This window comes from Rattus norvegicus, chromosome 6 (assembly GCF_036323735.1).
Source record: "Rattus norvegicus strain BN/NHsdMcwi chromosome 6, GRCr8, whole genome shotgun sequence".
Classification (NCBI taxonomy): Eukaryota; Metazoa; Chordata; class Mammalia; order Rodentia; family Muridae; genus Rattus; species Rattus norvegicus.
In genome coordinates, this window is record NC_086024.1 from 105708893 (window position 1) to 105735184 (window position 26292).

The 26292-nt window shown below is 45.7% G+C and overlaps 1 pseudogene; it reads right to left on the reverse strand.

Annotated features, from left to right (window-relative positions):
- Positions 1-2764: 2764 nt before the first annotated feature.
- Odc1-ps3 (ornithine decarboxylase 1, pseudogene 3) overlaps positions 2765-26292 on the reverse strand; it is a 28159-nt pseudogene continuing 4631 nt past the window's right edge.

The following is a 26292-nucleotide window of genomic DNA, read 5'->3' on the forward strand; positions in this document are numbered from 1 at the left end:
ACCCATGGGTCTCTAGATCTTTACTGCCTGTCCCCATGTCCTGGGATGTAATTTACACTAAACAGAAAACAGTATCTCTGTCTGGTCTCATACATAGGCCTCCCTCTTCACCCTTCTTTGTTGCTTTAGGTCCTGGTTTGTGCCTGAGCAAATCATTTGGCAAAATTAACTTTTTAAAGAACTAGAAGTTTCCACTTCATATTCCCCCTTTTCTTTAAGAATTATCCTTTTCCCTATCATTAGGATTCTATACACACTGGAATTTATTGTAAGAACCACCACATTTTCAATAAATGCCACATGTAGAGTATACTCAAATAATTAACAAAACCTTACCTTTCTATCAATATACAAACCTTCAAGACAATTTAAATTTTCTATCAATACAATTCAAACAATAACTTAAATTGCTATCAATTTGTAATGATAAAAAAATCTGAAAATCCTAAAAACATAACAAAATACCTTAAATTCATAGAATACAATAATTCCAAAAAAGGCTAAATTTTTAGCAATCTTTCATCATAATAATGACCTTCCGTCCTAGACAGCAATTAGAACACATTAGATGACCAAACCTATCCACCCCAGCCTAAGGGACTAGGGCGACGATCTCCAGAAAACTGCTTCCTGCTGAATTGGGGTGAAGAATTCCTAAATGGGCCCCAGGGAGAAAAAAATGGTTAGTTTGAGAAAAGGTAGCTGAAGCCTTTGTTGCCCAATCTGTCTCTCTAGTTTCTGTGCTAGCCCTTTTGAAGTTGATTTGCATGCACAGTTAGGAGAATCAGTAACTGAGACAGTCTGTGAGTCACCTGGGATGTTTGCTTTGTGGAGACACTGTCTCAGCTCACAAGAGGTTTTCCCTAGTCAGATATAAAATTTATAAGGTTCTATTGGTAGCCATATTTTTCAGTCCCTGTAGAAACTTAAGCATAACCACATCCCCTTAATACTATTACCATGTTCACTTCTCCTGTCAACACACCCTTACATTGGTTGGTCTAGTTCCTCAGTTTCTCTTTTTTGACCTTGTACTCTGTCACCTGTATCATTACCTTCCCAAGGAGCAACTACCATATCATTTTCTCATTCGTTGTCCCTGGAATTGTGGGAATATCAATTTGAGTACCCATTTTTGTAAAAGATGCCTTCCCCATAAGTTTATGGGTATGTCAGCCACATAAGTTCTCAATTTCTCTGTTTTCCCTTCTGGGTCCACATAGGCACCATCCCATTCATGGCAATTAAGCAGTTTCTATAAATTGTATCTAAAGTGGACAATCTGGATTCCAAGACTTTTGGGAAAGTAAACTAACATCAGCTCCTGTATCTTCCACTCTTCCTATGTGCACACCTGCATTTGGACAACCTGGGTCTCTGATCATAGACCTGTGTGCCAGAGCACACCTTCCCCAGTGCTTCCAAAAGCCCCGTTCATGCCACAGGAGCAGCCTTGCACCTATTGTAGGGAAATAACTCAGCCATTCTATCTCCTTCTTCCCCTTTAGCAGGTTTTATTTCTTCCTTGTGATCCCCATCTACTACACCTGGATAGACCATGAGTCCTTGAGAAGTGAATTCACTTCTTCCCAAGATTACTCCCACTGGCCCTGAAGGGAAGGAACCGCACCCACCAGTCCTTAACTTAACAACATTCCTCTTTGGGGATAATGAAAGAGGGATCTGTGGCCAGATCCTAAGCTACACTTCCTTCTGCAGCCACATCTAAGATCAGAAACACATAATGCTTCATTCGTCCAGACTGACCAAAAAGAAAACGTTAATTGTTTCCTCTGGGGACTCGGGCTGACAGGTCCCTTGATGTTGCCTGTAGTTTAACAATCATTACCTCCTAAGCCCAGGCCTAAGGCCAATGCTACCAGCCCCTCCTGCCTTTCCTCTTCTTCCACCATTCTTAGTTATGGGATTGTCCTCTGCCAACCCTAACCTGGCCTCTTTCTCTACACATCACTGCTCTGGGGGATCTTGCCACCAGCTTGCCTCTGAGCCCTTTGACTCTTGGGACAAAAGACACAGGGCTGGAGGTATTGCACAGAGGTTAAGAGCACTGACTGCTCTTCCAGAGTTTCTGACTTTTAATTTCCAGCAACCACATGGCTGCTCACAACCAGCTGTAATGGGATGTGAGGCCCATTTCTGGTGTGTCTGGTGACAGGGACAGTGCATGCACGAGAAACTAATCTTAAAAAAAAAAAAAACAAACTAAATAATTTGCCTACTAGGCACAATTGCTATGCAAAGATAAGGCAGGCTTTCCAGGTGGGATTTACCAGTTCATTACCTCTGTGTCTCCTCCTGCTCTAAACTTGAGGCTTGTTCCACCATTTCCTGCCAAATATCTTTGACGACCCGCCCAAGGCTGCAGACCTTAGCTTTCCCAGAGCCCTTCCATGATTATTGCTATTCGGTCTAAGCTCTACCCCCACAGCTACCTGGTAAAACCAGGTATGCTTTGTCCCACAGTTGCCTGGCGATAGCCAGTTGTGCCCGACAGTAAAAATGTGGGCCGCTTGCCCTGTCTTACCCTCTCTTACTTCTCTTACCCTTTATTCTTCACTGCTCTTGCCCCCTTCCTCAGGACACCATCCGAATGCCCGTGGCTGGCCGCCGTTCTGCCCTTCTACTCTTCTCTCATTAACATTCTGCACGTGGAATCATGGTGGGTGGGTGTGTTCTGTCCAGGAACGGGCCAAGATTCAAAATGCTAACATTAAACCGAATCACGGGATTGAACCAGGAACCCTCACATTGGTGCCATGACTCGGATGCACCACGTGAGGATTTTCATCTCCCTGAGCCCATATGGTCTGGCACCCATGCCACACTGCTGCCTTCCATGAGACAGAGTATAGTTCTTCCTCACCGCATGCCTCTGCTTCTGTAGGGGCGCCCATTCCACCCTGGGCCACCTCTGGCCCGGGGCCCGAGCCTTGGTGAAGATGGATGAAACCATGGACTCCTGAGACAATGCCCCGTTGCCAAAGAATTGCAGTGCAAGCCTCTTCGGCGCGCATGCCCCAAGACTGCTGCTGAGCGTCCTAATGTTGAGTCCTACCTTTACTTCTGCTGCCTCTTCTGTGGGCATCACAGGGATTAAATCAAACCAGCTGCCACAACATGTTAGCCATCAGACCACTAACACCTGCTGACTGAGGGGGGACTCAGGACTTACACATCTCCAGCAGGCCTCCGCATCTCCATGATTCCCTGCGTATAGCTGCCCACCAAGCAGAGCGCCCTCTTCAAGCACATGCTGCTGAGAGGTACCTACTCCACCTCTGTATGCTTTACCTCAGAGCTTGACTTTCCATGGGGTACACATGGTTTCAGGGGAGCGTTCGTAAGCTTGGAGCTACCCATGCTGCCTCTGGGGATAGAGCCTTTCACTGAGCCTCTTTCTGGACATTTTCCCTTGGGTGAGACTTTCTCCTTTTGAGACGGATTAATGCCAGGCCAGGCCTCTATAGAATGCTCACTGGCCCAGGAGCACTGGCTCTAAGTCTACCCCCAGCACTGCACTGGTCGGGGCAATTAATCCCTATTCTCACACATGGGTTTCTCGGTCTTCGCTGCCTGTCCCCATTTCCTGGGATGTTTTGGACTAATTTATACTAACCAGAAAACAGTATCTCTTTCTGCCCCATTCCCAGGCCTCCCTCTTCTCCCTTCTTTATTGCTGTAGTTCCTGGTTTGTGAAAAGCAGGTCCAACCCCATTCTTCAGGAACCTTGTCTGGGAAGAATGCTTTCCCACGCATGTGTGGCCCCGAACAACCTTGTACAAGCAAGCTCTCCCTCTCTCTGTCCAGGACTTTGATCCAGCGTGCTCACACTGCCAGCCAAGCACAGTGCCTCAGCTGTGCACACCACATTCCCAGCTCCCTGTGAATGCACACTCTTGCTTCTCCCTTGCTCTGCAGATCTTAAAGAATGTAAACTTTTATAAGCTACAGGAAATACTCAGACCTACCTCTTATGAACCATAGACTCCACTCAGAGAAGTTCATCTGCCTAAAGATCCCACTTACTACCTATTCCTAAGGGTGGGAGTCCTCTGGGTTTCAAGTGTACATCTAAGAAAAAGTTTTCTTTTCTCCCAAACGCACTTAATCTTATTCTCTGCCTATAATAAACATATATGTGTGCTATAGCATCTTTTCAAGTCCAGATACTTACTACACCCAGGACAGCTCCAGAGATGGGACCTCTAGATGTTACAATCTCCTCTTACAGACACAGACACTTATATTGGACCTGTTCCTTCTGACCTATCCTCAGACGGTTCCACAGACCATGGACAACAGGGAGACAGCCAACTCTAGGACTGTACAATCTTCAGCATACCATTTTTCTAGGTTCCCTAGAGACATGTCACCACAGAGCATGCAGGAAGTAGTAAGAGTTTACGACAACACAATTCATGCTTCACCATCACCACGAATTTTTTTTTTAATTAAACCAAACTGGGGAATGTTGGTATTCTGTCTAAGCTCAAAGAGCATAGCTATGCGAGAACAGCCAGGTATGCTCTACCCCTCAAATGCCTGGCAACAGCCTGACACTCTAAAAGGGCTGCTTGCACTATCTTACCCTCTCTTACTTATCTTACTCTGTTCTTCACTGCTCTTCCCCCCTTACAAATCACTCCCCATCCATGTGTCCATGGCTGACTGCCTTTCTGCTCTTCTTCTCTCATTTAACCACTTCAGGTGGAACCATGCTGGCTTGGAGTGTTCTGACAGGGCGCAGGCCATGATTTGAAACCATAACAATTATTATGTCCTCCTTTGTCCAAAGAGACAGACAGACAGAAACTCAGAGAAGATGAAGATGAAGCAGATCCATGTGGCTCTTAGACTGCCAATCCTGTGACTGATGTCTACCCTTTGCACAGAGGCTGCAGTAGCCTGAAAGCCTCTGTAGCTCACAGTAACCAGAACCTGCCCCTTCCTAGCTACAATTACCGTATTCTCTAGAATCAATGCACCAGTCTTTTTAAACTGCACCCTTTAGCCTTACACTTTCTCCAGTTATGACCAAATGGACCACAATTAAAACATCAAGCATTTTGATTCCTGATATTCTAGCCAACTTTTGCCCTATGATATTTGCATTATACTACTGAACCAACACCAGTGGTTTCCCTTATCCATTCATGTATAAGGGTTCTAGTTACTATCAATGGACCAATTGCTCCCTTACATTCCCTGTTTGCATTCCTGAAGGCCAATATTTGCATCAAGGACTGTCTGGTTTCAGAGTCTGATATAGCTCTATTCACAGCTGATCTCAACCTCTGTAAGAATTCTGTAAACGATTCTCCAGAACCCTATTTTGGTAAAAGAGGTAGATTTTCCCCCAGATTCTGCAACCAGACCCCAAGCTCATAAAGTTGTAAAATAACATTGTACATTTACACCATCAGATTTGATTTGCTCCTGTAAGGCATCTTAACGCCCATCACCCAGCAGCTGGTCTTTAGTAACAGTTATTCCACTTGTTAATCACAATGGCTGGTTCTGTAGCTTCATGCCCCTGCCTCAAAAACCACTGAAGTTGTTAACCAGGTGACAACAACCCCTTCCAGACTTGTGGGATTACCTCATGCTGTGGCCTAGTTATTTAGGGTTTCTTTGATAGAGGAAGAGTATAAATGATACAAAACAATAGATTCTTCAAACTGCTTTAAAATCTGGCATTTCTATCAGTCACCAGGTCACCTCATTGGCAGGAATAGCATCAGTAGCAGGCACATGGTGCAGAGACACTAGGAAGGATGCATGCGTTTCTGCAGGCCTAACAAAATCTTGTGGGAGTGCACTCACTCACACACTAACCCTTTTGTGCCTGTGCTACCTCCTGCTCTTCCCAGCCCCTGTCTCCCTGAGGCATTTGGGCACCTGGTAGTGAAAGCACTGGGAGCAGGGCAGGGCAGCTCCTTCCCCTCCAGTCTATTTCCCCTTTTCATCATGGGATACATTACCAGTCTCATTCACCAAGCCTGAACCTTCTTCTCCCTCTGCCGTTTTGCCTTCCAAGCATTTCCACTTCTAGTCAAAAACTCTACATGCATAGCCAAGTCTGCAGTCCTTTCTAGCAGAAGAGAATTGAGTGAACCATCTGAGTTTTTGACCTTCCCTCCAAACTTTCAGAAGAGAATTTGAACATACAAAGCAGAAACAAAACAAAACAAAATCTTCTAGTTACACAGTAGGATAGCACCCAGCAACTGTAGCTGCCATTTAACCAACTTCCTTCAGTAACATTGCTCACCCCTCAGAATCTACAGTTTCCTCTACCACATGAGAAGCCGAGTTACCTGTTATGCCTAAGTCATGATGGGTGCCACCTGTAGGCATAAATGTTTTGAAACCTCCTCTTAAGCTCTCCTCTAGCCCACAATAGAGCAGATGCAGTGAAAGAGAAAAGTTATTAGGATGTGGGGAAGTGGACCTGCTCAACACTAGTTCTCTGGTATTGAGCTCCCTCTCCTTGGGCAGCTGTTCGGTCCCAGAGCAAATACCAAACAGGACTCAGCAGCTGCAGACCAGTCCTCCAGGTAGGCAGAAAAGAGGCAGAAGCCAGCAGCCACAGTCCAGTCCTGCCAGCAAGCAGACACCAGGCAGCTGTAGTAATCCTAAAACATCACGAGGCTGGCCACCGAACTGAGGTCAGGCCACAGAGGTGACAAGCTGCTGCAGGAACTATACAAGCAGTTCTTGGGTGAGCTTCTCTCCATGGCAGCTTTATCACAAGTTGAGTTCAACAATTCTATGTGAGGCAAACCAATTCATGCAGTGTCTTTACTGAAGAATGGCCAGGTGGAGCAAACAGAATGACTTTAAGTATTTTATCGATCTCTCATGATAAAAAAAAAAGAAAAACCTTCCATCCTAGATAACAATTTTATCACATCAAATGACCAAATCTATCCACCCCACCTTAAGGGACTAGGGCGATGATCTTCAGAAAACTGCTTCCTGCTGAATTGGGGTGAAGAACTCCTGTATGGGCCCCATAGGAGAAAAAAATGGTTAGTTTGGGAAAACATAGCTGTGGCATTTGTTGCCCTATCTGGTTTTGTTTCTGGGCTAGCACTTTTGAAGTTGATTTGCCTGCACAGTTAGGAGAAACCAGTAACTGACACAGTCTGTGAATCACCTGGGCTGTTTGCTGGGTGAAGACACTGTCTCAGCAGAAAACAGGTTTTTCCCAGTCAGATATGATCTTTACAAAGTTCTGTTGGTAGCCATGTTTTTGATTCTCTGTAGATGCATACACATAAGCACATCCCCTTAATTGTATTGCCGGTTTCCATTCCACTATCAACACATTGTTATATTGGTTGGCCTTTCAGATATTTCAATATTTTGAGTACCCAGTTATTGCAAAACAACACTTCCTCATGCAGGTTTACATGTATGTCAGCCACATAGTGTCTCAATTTCCATTTTTGCCCTTCAGGTTCCACACATGCAATCCATTGGATAGCACCCTATTCTCGATAATTTACCAATTCTATGAATTGTGTCAAAACCTGAGGTGGCCAATCTGGATTTCAGACCTTTGGGAAAGTAAACTAACATCAGCTCCTCTATGAAAAACCCTTCTATGTCCACACCCATATTTGGACAATCGGGGTCTCTGATCATAGACCTGTGTGCCAGAGCACATGCTTCCTGCGCTCCCAAAAGCCCCTGTTCATTCCACAGGAGTGGCCTTGTTACTCATGTAGGGAAATAGCTGAGCAGTTCTATCCCCTATCTCACCTAAGGTTTCATTTACTTCATGCAATCCCATCTGCTACACCTGGATAGACCATAAGGCCTTGAGAAGTGAATCCACTTCTTCCCAAGATTATCCCCAAGTACATGAACAGAAGGGACCATCCACACCAGTGGTTAGCTTACAACATTCGACTTTTGGGGATAATGTAAGAGGAATCTGTGGCCAGATCCAAAGCTAACCTTCCATGAGCAGCTATGTATAAGATTAGAAATACCTAATGCTTGGAATGTCCTGACTGACCAAAAGGAAAATGACTCGCACTGTCTGCTGCGTATCCTCTAGCTGACAGGCCCCTCCGTGTTGCCTGTAGTTATAAAATGAGTAACATCTTAGCCCAGGCCTGCAGCCAAAGCTACCGACCCCTCCCGCCTTTCCTCTTCTTCCACCATGCTTAGCTCAGGGAATGGCTCCTTCCAAACCTAACCTGGCCTCATTCTCCACCAGTCACTGCTCAGGGAGTTCTTGCCACCAGCTTGACTCTGAGACCTTTGAATCCTTGGACTAAAGACACAGGGTTGGAGAGATGGCTCACGGGTTAAGAGCACTGACTGCTCTTCCAGAGGTCCTGACTCAATTCCCGGCCATCATCTGACTCAATTTCTGACTTTTAATTTCCAGCAACCACATGGTTGCTCACAACCATCTAGAATGGGATCTGGTGCCCTCTTCTGGTGTGGTTGAAGACAGGGAGAGTATACTCACGTGCAATAAATTAAAAAAAAAAAAAAGACTTCAAATTTGTTTACTGGGCACAGTTGCTATGCAAAGATAAGGCAGGCCGTCCAGGTGGGAGTTACCAGTTCATTACCTCTGTGTCTCCCCCTGCTCTAAACTTGAGGCTTGTTCCACCATCTCCTGCCAAATATTTTTGACCACCCTTTTAGGTTGCAGACCTTAGCTTTACCAGAGCCCTTCCATGATTATTGTTTGTTTCTGTCTAAGCTAAACCCACACAGCTACCTGGGAACAGCCAGGTAAGCTCTGCCCTACAGTTCCCTGCAAGGGCCTGCTGTGCTTGACAGAATAACCAGGACTGCTTTCCCTCTCTTACTTCTCTTAATCCCTTCACCATCCCACCATAGACATGCCCATGCCAGCTGCCTGTCTGCTCCTCTACTCTCCTCTCACTAGGGTTCCCCACGTGGAACCATGGTGGCTGGGTGTGTTTTGTATGGGTAGGGGCTGAGATTCTAAACCCTAACATGGGTGCTGAAACCTGGGATTGAAGCAGGAACCCTAATATTGATGCTGTTCACACGGATGTCCTGAGTGAGGATTCTGATTTCCCCTTGCTCACATGCCCTGATGCTCCCACCACCCTGCCACCAACTCAGGGGTAGAGGACAGGCCTTTCCCACTGCATGCCTCTGCTGCCCAAGGCAGCCCACAGCCTGCTCTGGCCGCCTAGGGCCAGGGACTCAGAGCATCGGCCGAGATGGATGAACCATGCACTCCTGCCCTATCACCACATTGCCCGCAGTCCACTCTGGGCCGGGCCCAGTCACACTTGCTTGCCATGGGTTATGCACTCAAACTGGCTGTGGCAAGGAACAATGGAGATATATGCCACTTCTGTGCACATAACCAGATATTGCCAATGAGCATCCTGCTGATGGGCACTGTCATTAAAACTTCTGTGGCTTCTGCAAGTATCAGAGGGAATCGATCAGAGCTGCTGCTTCACCATCTACATCAGACCACCACCTGCTGGCTGCTGGGGGCCTTCAGGACTTATAACACTCCTCAGGCTTCCCCATTGCCATGATGCCCCCTGCTCTTAGCTGTCCACCCACTAGAGGGCCCTCTTCAGCATGTGCTGGTGAGAGGTACTTACTCAACCTCTGTGCACTTTCTTTACCTCAGGGCTTCACTTTCCCTGTGAACACTGGAATGGTTTCAGGAGAGCATTCTTGAGCTTGGAGAGCTAGCTGTGCTGCTTCTGGGGATAGATCCTTTCATGGAGCCTCCCTTTCTAGGACCTTTTCCCTTGGGTGAGACCTACTTTCTCCTTTTGAGACAGATTAATGCCAGCCTAGACCTGGATAGGCTGCTCTCTGGCTCAGGAGCACTGGCTCTAACTTTAGACCCGGCTCAAGTCAGGGCAATTAATCCCTATTCTCACCCATGGGTCTCTAGTTCTTCACTGCCTGTCCCCATGTCCTGGGATGTAATTTACACTAACCAGAAAACAATGTCTCTGTCTGGCCCATACCCAGGTCTCCCTCTTCTCTTTTCTTTGTTGCTGTAGGTCCTGGTTTGTGCCTGTTAAAATCCGGTCTGACCCCTTTCTGCAGGAACCCTGTGTGTGAGGCCTGCGTTCCCACACGTGTCTGACCACTAAGACCCTTGTACAAGTAAGGTCTCTCTTTTTGTCCAGGACTTTGCTACTTCGGCTCACTCTGCCACCACAGCACAGTGCCTCATCTTTGCACATCAGTGTCCCAGTTGTGTGTGCATGTACACTCTTGCTTCTCCTTTGCTCTGCAGATCTCAAAGAAGGTAAACTCCCAATCTACAGGAAACACTCAGACCTACCTCTTATGGACCAAATAGACTGCACTCGGATAAGTACGTCTCCCTGAAGATCCCACTTACTGCCTATTCCAAAGGGTGGAAGTCCTCTGGGTTTCAAATGTACAACTAAGAAAAATTTGTCTCCCAAACGCGCTTAATCTTATTCTCTGCCTATAATAAGTGTGTGTTTCAGCATCTTGCCAAGTCCAGGCAATTACTACACCCAGGACAGCTCCATAGAAGAGACCTCCATATGTTCCAATGTCCTCTCACAGACACAGATGCTTCTATTGGATCTGTTCCTTCTGACCTATACTTGGATGGTTCTACAGACCATGGACAACATGAATACAGAAAACTAGACTGAACAAATAACCCCATCCCCATCTTTTTAGGTTTAAGAGACACATCAGTGCAAAGCAAGCAGGAAGTAAGTCAGACATCACAACCCAATTCCTGCTTCACCATTGAGTCTACTCTTTTTTAATTTAACCAAAATGGGAGAATGTTGGTGTTCTGTCTAAGCTCAAAGAGCACAGCTGCATGGGAACAGCCAGGTATGCACTAAACACAGTTGCCTGGCAATAGCCAGCTATGCCTGACACTAGAAAAGGGGCTGCTTGCCCTGTCTTACCCTCTCTTACTTCTCTTGCTCTTTGTTCTTTGCTGCTCTTGCCCCTTCCCCATCCCTCCCACCATATGTCCATTGTCAGCCACCTATCTGATCTTCTACTCTTCTCTCATTTAACCTCTTCACATGGAACCATGATGGCTTGGCATGTTCTGTGAGGGCACAAGCCAAAATTCGAAACCCTAACAATTATGTCCTCCTTTGTCTGAAGACACAGACAGAAAGAATGGGTCATGAATGGATAAGGGAAACCACTGGTGTTGGTTCAGTAGTATAATGCAAATATCATAGGGCAAAAGTTGGCTAGAACGTCAGGAATCAAAATGCTTGATGTTTTAATTGTAGTCCATTTGGTCATAACTGGAGAAAGTGTAAGGCTAAAGGGTGCAGTTTAAAAAGACTGGTGCATTGATTCTAGAGAATACGGTAATTGTAACTAGGAAGGGGCAGGTTCTGGTTACTGTGAGCTACAGAGGCTTTCAGGCTACTGCAGCCTCTGTGCAAAGGGTAGACATCAGTCACAGGATTGGCAGTCTAAGAGCCACGTGGATCTGCTTCATCTTCATCTTCTCTGAGTTTCTGTCTGTCTGTCTCTTTTGACAAAGGAGGACATAATAATTGTTATGGTTTCAAATCATGGCCTGCGCCCTGTCAGAACACTCCAAGCCACCATGGTTCCACCTGAAGTGGTTAAATGAGAGAAGAAGAGCAGAAAGGCAGCCAGCCATGGACAAATGGAGGGGGAGTGATTTGTAAGGGGGGAAGAGCAGTGAAGAGTAAGAGAGGGTAAGAGAGTGCAAGCAGCCCCTATTAGAGTGTCAGGCTGTTGCCAGGCATTTGAGGGGTAGAGCATACCTGGCTGTTCCCAAGTAGCTATGCTCTTTGAGCTTAGACAGAATACCAACATTCCCCAGTTTGGTTTAATTAAAAAAAAATTCATGGTGATGGTGAAGCAGGAATTGTGTTGTCGTAAACTCTTACTACTTCCTGCATGCTCTGTGGTGACATGTCTCTAGGGAACCTAGAAAAATGGTATGCTGAAGATTGTACAGTCCTAGAGTTGGCTGTCTCCCTGTTGTCCATGGTCTGTGGAACCGTCTGAGGATAGGTCAGAAGGAACAGGTCCAATATGAGTGTCTGTGTCTGTGAGAGGAGATTGGAACATCTAGAGGTCCCATCTCTGGAGCTGTCCTGGGTGTAGTAAGTATCTGGACTTGAAAAGATGCTGTAACACACATATATGTTTATTATAGGCAGAGAATAAGATTAAGTGCGTTTGGGAGAAAAGAAAACTTTTTCTTAGATGTACACTTGAAACCCAGAGGACTCCCTCCCTTTGGAATAGGTAGTAAGTGGGATCTTTAGGCAGATGAACTTCTCTGAGTGGAGTCTTTGATTCATAAGAGGTAGGTCTGAGTATTTCCTGTAGCTTATAAAAGTTTACATTCTTTAAGATCTGCAGAGCAAGGGAGAAGCAAGTGTGTGCATTCACAGGGAGCTGGGAAACTGGTGTGCACAGCTGAGGCACTGTGCTTGGCTGGCAGTGTGAGCACGCTGGATCAAAGTCCTGGACAGAGAGAGGGAGAGCTTGCTTGTACAAGGTTGTTCGGGGCCACACATGCGTGGGAAAGCATTCTTCGCGACAAGGTTCCTGAAGAATGGTGTTGGACCTGCTTTTCACAAACCAGGAACTACAGCAATAAAGAAGGGAGAAGAGGGGACTGGGGATTTAGCTCAGTGGTAGAGTGCTTACCTAGGAAGCACAAGGCCCTGGGTTCAGTCCCCAGCTCCGAAAAAAAGAACCAAAAAAAAAAAAAAAATAAGGAGAAGAGGGAGGCCTGGTAATGGGGCAGAAAGAGATACTGTTTTCTGGTTAGTATAAATTAGTCCAAAACATCCCAGGAAGTGGGGACAGGCAGCGAAGACCTAGAGACCCATGTGTGAGAATAGGGATTAATTGCCCTGACCAGTGCAGTGCTGGGGGTAGACTTAGAGCCAGTGCTCCTGGGCCAGTGAGCATTCTATAGAGGCCTGGCCTGGCATTAATCCGTCTCAAAAGGAGAAAGTCTCACCCAAGGGAAAATGTCCAGAAAGAGGCTCAGTGAAAGGCTCTATCCCCAGAGGCATCATGGGTAGCTCCAAGCTTACGAACGCTCCCCTGAAACCATGTGTACCCATGGAAAGTCAAGCTCTGAGGTAAAGCGTACAGAGGTGGAGTAGGTACCTGTCACCAGCATGTGCTTGAAGAGGGCGCTCTGATTGGTGGGCAGCTATACGCAGGGCATCATGGTGATGCGGAGGCCTGCTGGAGACCTGTAAGTCCAGATTCCCCCCACAGTCAGCAGGTGTTAGTGGTTCTATGGCTAACATGGTGTCGCAGCTGGTTTGATTTAATCCGTGTGATGCCCACAGAAGAGGCAGCAGAAGTAAAGGTAGGACTCAACATTAGGTCGCTCAGCAGCAGTCTCCGGGCAGGCGCGCCGAAGAGGCTTGCACTGCAATTCTTGGGCAACGGGGCATTGTCTGACACAAAACTTGATATTTAAATTATGATCAATTTGGACATTTCCAAAGAAAGTGCAAGGCCTAAGGATCTCCTGTTCAAAATGAAAGGTGTATTGATTGTAGAGAATACAGTAATCGCATTCTCAAGAACAACAACAGGCTGGTTCTGGTTAAGGTGAGTGACAAAGGCTTCAAGGCTATTGCAGCCACTGTGGAACGGGAAGACCTTGGTAAGGATTACCAGTCTAAGAGTGAGAACAAGGCAACTCCTTGCCATTGAAAACTGAACTGAGGTGTGCACTGGTGTTTACATGCAGGGAAGGTCAAATGAAATCTTAGTCAGATAAGCTTGTGATTGGGCAGTGGGAAAAGAAGGCGGAGCTAAAATTTTAGAGAGGGGACAGAGAGATGGACCAGGAATCAATAGAGAAGATGGAGGAAGATGAACCAGATCCACGTGGTTCATCACAGATCGCTTCTCTGTGTCTCTCCTGTATCTCTGTCTATTTCTTTTGGATTTAGAAAGATATAATAATTGTTAGGGTTTGGAATCTCAGCCTGTGCCCAGACAGAACAGGCCAAGCCACCATGGTTGACGTGGAAAATTTTAATGAGAGAAGAGTAGAAGAGCAGAAATGTGTCCGGGCATGGACACATAGACGGGGTGCGTCTAGGAGGGGGCATGAGCATTGAAGAACAGAAATAGAGAAGTAAGAGAGGGTTGAGAGAGGGCAAGCAGCCCCTTTTATAGTGTCAGGCACAGCTGGCTGTTGCCAGGCAACTGTGGGGCAGAGCATCCCTGTGTGTTCCCATGTAGCTGTGTGTGTTCTCTTTGAGCTTAGACAGAACACCAACATTCCCCCATCTTGGTTTAATTAAAAAATAGTAGACTCAATGGTGAAGCAGGAATTGGGTTGTGATCTCTGACTACTTCCTGCTTGCTTTGGGGCGATGTGTCTCTAGAACCTAAAAAGATGGGGATGGGGTTATTTGTTCAGTCTAGAGTTTGCTGTCTCCCTGATGTCCATGGTCTGTGGAACCATCCAAGTATAGGTCAGAAGGAACAGGTCCAATAGAAGCATCTGTGTCTGTGAGAGGAGATTAGAACATCTGAGGTCGCTTCTCTGGAGCTGTCCTGGGTGTAGTAATTGCCTGGACTTGACAAGGTGCTGAAACACACATCTGTGTTTGTTATAGGCAGAGAATAAGATTGAGTTTGTTTGGAATAAAACATTTTGTGAGATGTATATTTGAATCCCAGAGGACTCCCACCCTATGGAATAAGTAATAAGTGGGATCTTTCCACTCAGATAAGTAAGTCTGCCTAGTCTATTTGGTCCAGAAAAGTTCGGTCTGAGCACCCGCCTCTTACTCTATCTAGTTTGTAAGTTTACATCCTTTAAGATCTGCAGAGCCAGGGAGAAGTAGAGCTTATGTAGCTGGGACATTGTGTGCACAGCTGATGCACTGCAAGCAGGTGGCCATGTGAGGACACTGGAGCAAAGTCCTGGACAGAAAGACAGCTTGTTTATACAAGGGTTTAGTGGTTGAAAACGCATGGGAAAGCAGGCATCACAGCAGGGTTCCTCCTAAAAGGGGTCAGACCTGCTTTTCCTGAGGCACAAACCAGGAACTACAAGAGCGAGATAGGGTGAAGAGAGACGCTATTTCCCTACATCAGGGGGAAGGCCGCTCCTGTGGAATGAACAGGGGCTTTTGGGAGCACTGGGAAACATGTGCTCTGGAACATAGGTCTATGATCTGAGACCCAGATTGTCCAAATATGGGTGTGGACATAGAAGGGTTGGTACATACAGGAGCTGATGTTAGCTTACTTTCCCAAAAGTCTTGGAATCCAGATTGGCCACCTCAGGTTTTGACACAATTTATAGGAATTGGTAAATTATCGAGAATAGGATGGTGTCCAATGGATTGCTTGTGTGGGAGCAGAAGGGCAAAAATAGAAATTGAGACATTATGTGGCTGACATACACATAAACCTATATCGGGAAGGGTTGTTTTGCAACAATTGGGTACTCAAAACATTGAAATATCTGAAAGGCCAACCAATATAACAATGTGTTGATAGTGGAATGGAAACCGGCAATACTATTAAGGGGATGTGCTTATGTGTATGCATCTACAGAGAATGAAAAACATGGCTACCAACAGAACTTTGGAAAGATCATATCTGACTAGGAAAAACCTGTTTTCTGCTGAGACCGTGTCTTTACCCAACAAACATCCCAGGTGACTCACAGACTGTCTCAGTTACTGATTCTCCTAACTGTGCATGCAAATCAACTTCCAAAGGACTAGCACAGAAACTAGAAAGACACATTGGGCAACAAATGCCACAGCTACCTTTTCTCAAACTAACCTTTTTTTTCTCCTTTGGGGCCCATACAGGAATTCTTCACCCCAATTCAGCAGGAAGCAGTTTTCTGAAGAACATTGCCCTAGTCCCTTAAGGTAGAGTGGATAGGTTTGGTCATTTGATGTGAAGTTATTGTTATCTAGGGTGGAAGAATATTATTGGTTATAATCAAACATTGATAAAAATGTACTCATTTTTGTACTTATTATATATTGGAAATTTAAGGTATTTTTGTTCCATTCTTTTCTATTGATAGAAATTTAAGGTTTTCACTTAATCACTGCATATTGACAGAAATTTAAGTTTTCATTTGAATAATTGTACATTGATAGAAATATTAAATTATTTTGAATTATTCTATATAGGTAGTAACATAGGTTTTTGCTACTTATTTGACTATATTAAACGAACGGCATTTATTGAAAATGTGATGGTTCTTACAATAATTTCCATTATGTGTAGATTTCTGATGAGAGGGAAAAGGACAATTCTTAAAGAAAAAGGGGGATATAAAGTGGAAATTTTAGTTTTTTGGAACATTCATTTTGCCAAAGGATGGTCTGCTGGGGAACACAGGTGAAAGGATGTCTTTCTATAGCAAACACGTAATAGACTTCTCCTGAAGCAGACACAGGTGAAATGATGTTTGGATATAGCAGACACGTGAAAGGGCTCCTGATGAAGGAGTATAAATCTGACCCCACAGACAGTGGGAGATGAGCACTGAGCTTTGGTTTGCTCCACCTGTCCATTCTTCAGTAAGGACACCGCATGTATTGGTTCGCCTTACATAGTGTGGTTGAGCTCAACTTGTGATAAAGCTGCCATGGAGAGAAGCTCGCCCAAGAACTGCTCGTGAGGGTCCTGCAGCAGCTTGTCACCTCTGTGCCCTGACCTCAGGTTGGTGGCCAGCCTGGTGGTTTCTTCAGGATTGAAGTACAGCTGCCTGGTGTCTATTTGCTGACAGTAGTGTACTGTGCCTACTGGTTCGAGCCTGTTTTCTGCCTGCCTAGAGGACTGGTCTGCAGCTGCTGAGTCCTGTTTGGTGTTTGCTCTGGGACTGAACAGCTGCCCAAGGAGAGGGAGCTCAATACCAGAGAACTACTGCTGAGCAGGTCCACTTCCCCTCATCCTATTAACTTTTCTCTTCCACTGCATCTGCTCTGTGGTGGGTTAGAGGAGCGCTTAAGAGGAGGTTTCAAAACACTTACGCCTACCGGTGACACCCAAAGTGCCTTAGGCATAATGGGTAACTCTGCTCCTAATGTGGTAGAGGGAACTGTAGATTCTGAGGGGTGAGCAATGTTACTGAAGGAAATTGGTATAATGTCAGCTACATTGGCTGGGTGGTCTGCTACAGGGTTCCTGGAGAGGGTGTTTTGGTTTTGCTTTGTATGTTCACATACCATTCTGAAAGTTTGAAGGGAAGGCAGAAAACTCAGAAGGTTCACTCAATTCTCTTTTGCTAAAAAAGATTACAGACTTGGCTATGCACGGAGAGTTTGGGATTAGAAGTTGAATCGGTTGGAAAGAAAAACAAGCCAAGGGGGAGAACAATGTTCAGGCTTGGTGAATGAGACTGGTAATGTATCCCATGATGAAAAGGGGAAAGAAAGAGATGGAAGGGAAAGTCCGCCCTGCCCTCCTCCCCATGCTTTCACTACCAGGTGCCCAAAGTGCCTGAGGGAAACAAGGGGCTCAGAAGAGCAGGAGGCAGCAGAGGCACAAAGCTTTAATGTGGAAGTGAGTGCATTACCACAGGTTTTGCTTGGGCCTACAGAGGCACCTTCATCCTTCCAGGTGTCTTTACAGCATGTGAGTGCTACTGATGCTGTTCTTGCCAGTGAACTGTTCTGGTGACTGATAGAAATGCTAGATTTAAAGCATTTTGAAGAATCTGTTGTTTTGTATCATTTACACTCTTATGTTAATTTAAGGCTAAATCACTAGGTCACAGCATGAGGTGATCCCACAAAATGGGTAGGGTTTGGTGTCAGGTGGTCAACAATTACAGTGGTTGTTGAGGCAGAGGCATGAAGCTACAGAACCAGCCCTTGTGATTAACAAGTGGAATAACTGTTACCAAAGAACAGCTGCTGGGTGATGGGTCTTATGCTGACTTACAGGAACAAAGCAGATCTGAAGGTGTAATGAACAATGATGAGTTGCAACTTTAAGAGCTTGCGGTCTGGTTACAGAACCTGAGGAGGAAAATCTACCTCTTTACTAAAATAGGATTCTGGAGAATCCTTTAGAGAATTCTTACAGAGGTTAAGTTCAGCTGTTTATAGAACCCTATCAAACTTAGAAACTAGACAGTCGTTGATAGAAATATTGTCTTTTGGGGATGCAAACACAGAATGTAAGAGATCAATTAGACCATTGAAAGCATGTAGAGCCCATGTAGATGAATGCATATGGGAGACCACTGGTATAGTTTCTCAGGAGTATAATGGAAATATCACAGGGCAAATGGTGGCTAGAGATATCAGCAATCAAAATGCTTGATGTTTTAACTGTAGACAATTTGGTCATTTCCCAAGAAATTGTAAGGCCAAAGGGTCCAGAGTTCAAAATGGCAGGTGCATTGATTCTAGAGAATACGATAATCATAGCTAAGACCATGCAGGTTCTGGTTACTGTGAGCTACAGAGGCTTCTAGGCTACTGCAGCCTTTGACATTGGTCAAAGGATTTGCCAGTCTGAGTCTGAACAAGGAAACCTCTTGCCATTGGGAACCAAACTGACCTGTGGATTGCTGTCTGTATGCAGACAAGGCCAGGTACAAATCTTAATTAGTTACATGAGCCTGTGATTGGGCAGTGGGAAAAGAGGGCAGGGATGAAAGTTTTAGAGAGAGGGGACAGAATGATGACCAGGAAGAGATAGATGGAGGAAGGTGAACCGGATGCACATGGATCTGAGTCATCTTCATCTTCTCTGTGTCTTCTTCCTGTCTGTCTCTTCGGATGAAGGAGGACATAATTGTTAGGGTTTCGAATTTTGGCTTGTGCCCTGACCGAACAAGCCAAGCCACCATGGTTCAGGTGAAGAGGTTAAATGAGAGAAGAGTAGAAGAGCAGAAAGGCGGCTGGCCATGGACATACGGGGGGAGGGGTGGGGGGAGGGGGCAAGAGCAGCAAAGAACAAAGAGCAAGAGAAGTAAGAGAGGGTAAGACAGGGCAAGCAGCCCCTTTTCTAGTGTCAGGCACAGCTGGCTATTGCCAGGCAACTGTGTTTAGTGCATACCTGGCTGTTCCCATGCAGCTGTGCTCTTTGAGCTTAGACAGAACACCAACATTCTCCCATTTTGGTTAAATTAAAAAAGAGTAGACTCAATGGTGAAGCAGGAATTGGGTTGTGATGTCTGACTTACTTCCTGCTTGCTTTGCACTGATGTGTCTCTTAAACCTAAAAAGATGGGGATGGGGTTATTTGTTCAGTCTAGTTTTCTGTATCCATGTTGTCCATGGTCTGTAGATCCATCCAAGTATAGGTCAGAAGGAACAGATCCAATAGAAGCATCTGTGTCTGTGAGAGGACATTGGAACATATGGAGGTCGCTTCTGTGGGGCTGTCCTGGGTGTAGTAATTGCCTGGACTTGGCAATATGTTAAAACACACACTTATTATAGGCAGAGAATAAGATTAAGCGCGTTTGGGAGAAAACTTTTTCTTAGTTGTACATTTGAAACCCAGAAGACTTCCACCCTTTGGAATAGGCAGTAAGTGGGATCTTCAGGGAGACGTACTTATCCGAGTGGAGTCTATTTGGTCCACAAGAGGTAGGTCTGAGTGTTTCCTGTAGATTAGAAGTTTACCTTCTTTTAGATCTGCAGAGCAAAGGAGAAACAAGAGTGTGCATGCACACACAACTGGGACACTGATGTGCACAGATGAGGCACTGCGCTTGGGTGGCAGAGTGAGCCGAAGTAGCAAAATCCCGGACAAAAAGAGAGACCTTACTTGTACAAGGGTCTTAGTGGTCAGACACTTAGTGTGGGAACGCAGGCCTCACACACAGGACTCCTGCAGAAAGGGGTCAGACCGGATTTTCACAGGCACAAACCAGGACCTACAGCAACAAAGAAAAGAGAAGAGGGAGACCTGGGTATGGGCCAAACAGAGACATTGTTTTCTGGTTAGTGTAAATTACATCCCAGGACATGGGGACAGGCAGTGAAGAACTAGAGACCCATGGGTGAGAATAGGAATTAATTGCCCTGACTTGAGCCGGGTCTAAAGTTAGAGCCAGTGCTCCTGAGCCAGAGAGCAGCCTATCCAGGTCTAGGCTGGCATTAAACTGTCTCAAAAGGAGAAAGAAGGTCTCACCCAAGGGAAAAGGTCCTAGAGAGGGAGGCTCCATGAAAGGATCTATCCCCAGAAGCAGCACAGCTAGCTCTCCAAGCTCAAGAAATGCTCTCCTGAAACCATGTGTTCACAGGGAAAGTGAAGCCCTGAGGTAAAGAAAGTGCACAGAGGTTGAGTAAGTACCACTCACCAGCACATGCTGAAGAGGGCCTTCTAGTGGGTGGACAGCTAAGAGCAGGGGGCATCATGGTGATGGGGAAGCCTGAGGAGTGGTATAAGTCCTGAAGGGCCCCAGCAGCCAGCAGGTGGTGGTCTGATGTAGATGGTGAGGCAGCAGCTCTGATCGATTCCCTCTGATACTTGCAGAAGCCACAGAAGTTTTAATGACAGTGCCCATCAGCAGGATGCTCATTGGCAATATCTGGTTATGTGCACAGAAGTGGCATATATCTCCATTGTTCCTTGCCACAGCCAGTTTGAGTGCATAACCCATGGCAAGCAAGTGTGACTGGGCCCGGCCCAGAGTGGACTGCGGGCAATGTGGTGATAGGGCAGGAGTGCATGGTTCATCCATCTCGGCAGATGCTCTCAGTTCTTGGCCCTAGGCGGCCAGAGCAGGCTGTGGGCTGCCTTGGGCAGCAGAGGCATGCAGTGGGAAAGGCCTGTCCTCTACCCCTGAGTTGGTGGCAGGGTGGTGGGAACATCAGGGCATGTGAGCAATGGGAAATCAGAATCCTCACTCAGGACATCCGAGTGAACAGCACTGATGTTAGGGTTCCTGCTTCAATCCCAGGCTTCGGCACCAATGTTAGGGTTTAGAATCTCAGCCCGTGCCCAGACAGAACACACCCAGCCATCATGGTTTCACGTGGGTAACTCTAGTGAGAGGAGAGTAGAGGAGCAGACAGGCAGCTGTCATGGGCATGTCGATGGAGGGATGGTGAAGGGATTGAGAGAGGTAAGAGAGGGCAAGCAGCCCTGGTTATTCTGTCAAGCACAGCTGGCTGTTGCACGGAACTGTGGGGCTGAGCTTACCTGGCTGTTCCCAGGTAGCTGTGTGGGTTTAGCTTAGACAGAAACAAACAATAATCATGGAAGGGCTCTGGGAAAGCTAGGGTCTGCAACCTTGAAAGGTTGGTAAAAAAAATATTTGGCAGGAGATGGTGGAACAAGCCTCAAGTTTAGAGCAGGGGGAGACACAGAGGTAATGAACTGGTAACTCCCACCTGGACGGCCTGCCTTATCTTTGCATAGCAACTGTGCCCAGTAAACAAATTTGAAGTCTTTTTTTTCCTTTTAATTTATTGCAAGTGAGTACACTGTCCCTGTCTTCAGAAACACCAGAAGAGGGCATCAGATCCCATTGCAGATGGTTGTGAGCAATTGAGTCAGATGATGGCTGGGAATGGAGTCAGAACCTCTGGAAGAGCAGTTAGTGCTCTTAACCCCTGAGCCATCTCTCCAGCCCTGTGTCTTTTATCTACAGAATCAAAGGTTTCAGAGGCAAGCCGGTTGGAAGAATCCTCAAAGCAGTGGTGGATAGAGAAGAGGCCAGGTTAGGGTTGGCAGTGGCCAACCCCAGAGCTAAGCATGGTAGAAGAAGAGGAAAGGCAGGAGGGGCTGGTAGCTTTGGCTGCAGGCCTGGGCTAAGATGGTGCTCATTTTATAACTTCAGGCAACACTGAGGGGCCTGTCAGCTAGAGGACACTCTGCAAAGAGTGCGAGTCATTTTCCTTTTGGTCAGAGAGGACATTCCAAGCATTAGGTATTTCTAATCCTATACATAGGTGCTCATGGAGGGTTAGCTTGGGATCTGGCCACAGATTCCTCTTACATTATCCCCACAAGTCAAATATAACCTAACCAATGGAGTGTGTGATCCCTTATGTTCAGGGGACATTGGGGATCGTCTTGGGAAGAAGTGGATTCACTTCTCAAGGACTTATGGTCTCTCCAGGTGTAGTAGATGGGATTTCATGACATAAATAAAACCTGTTAAAGGTGAGATAGGGGATAGAACTGTTCAGCTGTTTCACTACATCCGGGGCAAGTCCGCTCCTGTGGAATGAACAGGGGCTTTTGGGAGCACTGAGAAGCATGTCCTCTGGCACACAGGTCTATGATCAGAGGCCCAGGTTGTCCAAATACGAGTGTGGACATAGAAGGGTTGGTACATACAGGAGCTGATGTTAGTTTGCTTTCTCAAAATTCTTGGAATCCAGACTGGCCACCTCAGGTTTTGACAGAATTTATAGGAATTGGTAAATTATCGAGAATAGGGTGGTATCCAATGGATTGCCTGTGAAGGGCAAAAATAGAAATTGAGACATTATGTGGCTGACATACACATAAACCTATGGGGAAAGGTTGTTTTCTAACAATTGGTTCCTCAAAATATTGAAATATCTGAAAGCTCAACCAATAGAACAATGGGTTGATAGTGGAGTGGAAACCTACAATATTATGAAGGGGATGTGCTTATGCGTATGTATCTACAGAGAATGAAAAACATGGCTACCAACAGAACTTTGGAAAGATCATATCTGACTAGGAAAAACCTGTTTTTTGCTGAGACCGTGTCTTTACCCAACAAACATCCCAGGTGACTCACAGACTGTCTCAGTGACTGATTCTCCTAACTGTGCATGCAAATCTACTTGAAAAGTGCTAGCCCAGAAACAGGGCTACAAATGCCAAGCTACGTTTTGTCAAACTAACCATCTTTTTCTCCTTTGGGGCCCATACAGGATTTCTTCACCCCAATTCAGCAGGAAGCAGTTTTCTGAAGAACATCGCCCTAGTCCCTTAAGGTGGGGTGGATAGATTTGGTCATTTGATGTGATACAATTGTTATCTAGGATGGAAGGTTTTTTTATGATGAGAGATCGATAAAATACTTAAAGTCATTTTGTTTGTTGCACCTCCCTATTCTTCAGTAATGACACTGCATGTATTGGTTTGCCTCACATAGCTTTGTTGAATTCAACTTGTGCTAAAGCTACCATGGAGAGAAGCTTGCCCAAGAACTGCTTGTATAGTTCCTGCAGCAACTTGTCAATTCTGTGGCCTGACCTCAGGTCGGTGGCCAGCCTCGTGTAGTTTTAGGCTTGAACTACAGCTGCCTGGTGTCTGCTAACTGGAAGGACTGGACTGTGGCTGCTGGTTTCTGCCTGCCTGGAGGACTGGTCTGCAGCTGCTGAGTCCTGTTTGGTGTTTGCTCTGGGACTGAGCAGCTGCCCAAGGAGAGGGAGCTCAATACCAGAGAACTACTGCTGAGCAGGTCCACTTCCCCACATCCTAATAACTTTTCTCTTCCACTGCATCTGCTCTATTGTGGGCTAGAGCATAACTTAAGAGAAGGTTTCAAAACTTTTATGCCTACAGCTGGCACCCAAAGTGCCTTAGGCCAAATGGGTAACTCTGTTTCTAATGTGGTAGAGGAAACTGTAGATTCTGAGGGGTGAGCAATGTTACTGAAGGAAATTGGTAAAATGGCAGCTACAGTTGCTGGGTGCTATCCTACTGTGTAACTGGAAGATTTTGTTTTGTTTTGTTTCTGCTTTGTATGTTCAAATTCTCTTCTGAAAGTTTGGAGGGAAGGTCAATAACTCAGATCGTTCACTCAATTCTCTTCTGCTAGAAAGGACTTCAGACTTGGCTATGCATGTAGAGTTTTTGACTAGAAGTTGAAATGCTTGGAAGGCAAAATGGCAGAGGGAGAAGAAGGTTCAGGCTTGGTAAATGAGACTGGTAATGTACCCCATGATGAAAAGGGGAAAGAAATAGACTGGAAGGGAAACTGCTGCCCTGCCCTGCTCCCCATGCTTTCACTACCAGGTGCCCAGAATGCCTCAGGGAGACAAGGGGCTGGGAAGAGCAGGAGGTAGCCCAGGCACAAAAGGGTGATGTGTGAGTGAGTGCAGTCCCACAAGATATTCTTAGGCCTGCAGAAACACATGCATCCTTCCCAGCGTCTCTGCACCATGTGCCTGTTAGTGATGCTATTCCTGCCAATGACCTGACATGGAGACTGATAGAAATGCTAGATTTTAAAGTAGTTTAAAGAATCTATTATTTTGTATCATTTATACTCTTCCTCTGTCAAAGAAATGCTAAATAACTAGACCACAGCATGAGGTGATCCCACAAGATTGGAAGGGGTTGGTGTCAGCTGGTCAACAATTACAGTGGTTGTCGAGGTGGAGGCATGAAGCTACAGAACCAGCCCTTGTGATTAACAAGTGGAATAACTGTCACTAAAGACCAGATGCTGGGTAATGGGCATTATGCTGACTTACAGGAGCAAATCAGATATGGGGGGGTAATTGAACAATGTTGTGTTACATCTTTCAGAGCTTGGGATTTGGTTGCAGAACCTGGGGGAAAATCTATCTCTTTTACCAATATAGGGTTCTGGAGAATCCTTTACAGAATTCTTACAGAGGTTGAGTTGAGCTGTGAATAGAACCATATCAGAGTCTGAAACCAGACTGTCCTTGATGCAAAATTGGCCTTTGGGAATGCAAACGCTCAATGTAAGAGAGCAATTAGACCATTGAAATCATGTAGAGCCTCTATAGATGAATAGAAAAGGGAAACCACTGGTGTTGGTTCTCAGGAGTATAATTGCAAATATCAAAGGTCAAATTTTGGCTAGAGATTTCATAAATCAAAATACTTGATATTTTAATTGTGATCAATTTTGACGTTTCCAAAGAAAGTATAAGGCCTGAGGATCTAGGGATCAAAATGAAGGGTACATTGATGGTAGAGAATACTGTAATCGCATTCTCTAGAATAACAACAGGCTGGTTCTGGTTAAGGTTGAGTTATAAGGGCTTCAAGGCTATTACAGCCACTGTGGCAAAGGCAGACATTGGTAAGGATTACCAGTCTAAGAGTGAGAACAAGGCAACTCCTTGCCATTGAAAACTGAACTGAGGTGTGCATTGGTGTTTATATGCAGGGGAGGTCAAATGAAGTCTTAGTCAGATAAGCTTGTGATTGGGCAGTGGGTAAAGAAGGCGGAGGTAAAATTTTAGAGAGGGGACAGAGAGATGGACCAGGAATCAATAGAGAAGATGGAGGAAGATGAACCAGATCCACGTGGTTCATCACAGATCTCTTCTCTGTGTCTCTCCTGTATCTCTGTCTATTTCTCTTTGGATTTAGAAGGATATAATAATTGTTAGGGTTTGGAATCTCAGCCTGTGCCCAGACAGGACAGGCCAAGCCACCATGGTTGACGTGGAAAACTTTAATGAGAGAAGAGTAGAAGAGCAGAAATGTGTCCGGGCATGGACACATAGACGGGGTGCGTCTAGGAGGGGGCATGAGCATTGAAGAACAGAAATAGAGAAGTAAGAGAGGGTTGAGAGAGGGCAAGCAGCCCCTTTTATAGTGTCAGGCACAGCTGGCTGTTGCCAGGCAACTGTGGGGCAGAGCATCCCTGTGTGTTCCCATGTAGCTGTGTGTGTTCTCTTTGAGCTTAGACAGAACACCAACATTCCCCCATCTTGGTTTAATTCTTAAAAAAAATTAAGGGGTTGGGGATTTAGCTTAGTGGTAGAGCGCTTGCCTAGCAAGTGCAAGGCCCTGGGTTCGGTCCCCAGCTCTGAAAAAAAGGAAAAAGAGAAGAAAAAATTAGAGGCGATGGTGAAGCAGGAATTGGGTTGTGGTGATCTCTGACTACTTCCTGCTTGCTTTGGGGCGATGTGTCTCTAGAACCTAAAAAGATGGGGATGGGGTTATTTGTTCAGTCCAGAATTTGCTGTCTCCCTGATGTCCAGGGTCTGTGGAACCATCCAAGGATAGGTCAGAAGGAACAGGTCTAATAGAAGCATCTGTGTCTGAGAGGAGATTGGAACATCTGAGGTCGCTTCTCTGGAGCTGTCCTGGGTGTAGTAATTGCCTGGACTTGACAAGATGCTGGCACACACATCCGTGTTTATTATAGGCAGAGAATAAGATTGAGTTTGTTTGGAATAAAACGTTTTCTGAGATGTATATTTGAATCCCAGAGGACTCCCACCCTATGGAATAAGTAATAAGTGGGATCTTTCCACTCAGATAAGTTAGTCTGCCTAGTCTATTTGGTCCAGAAAAGTTCGGTCTGAGCACCCGCCTCTTACTCTATCTAGTTTATAA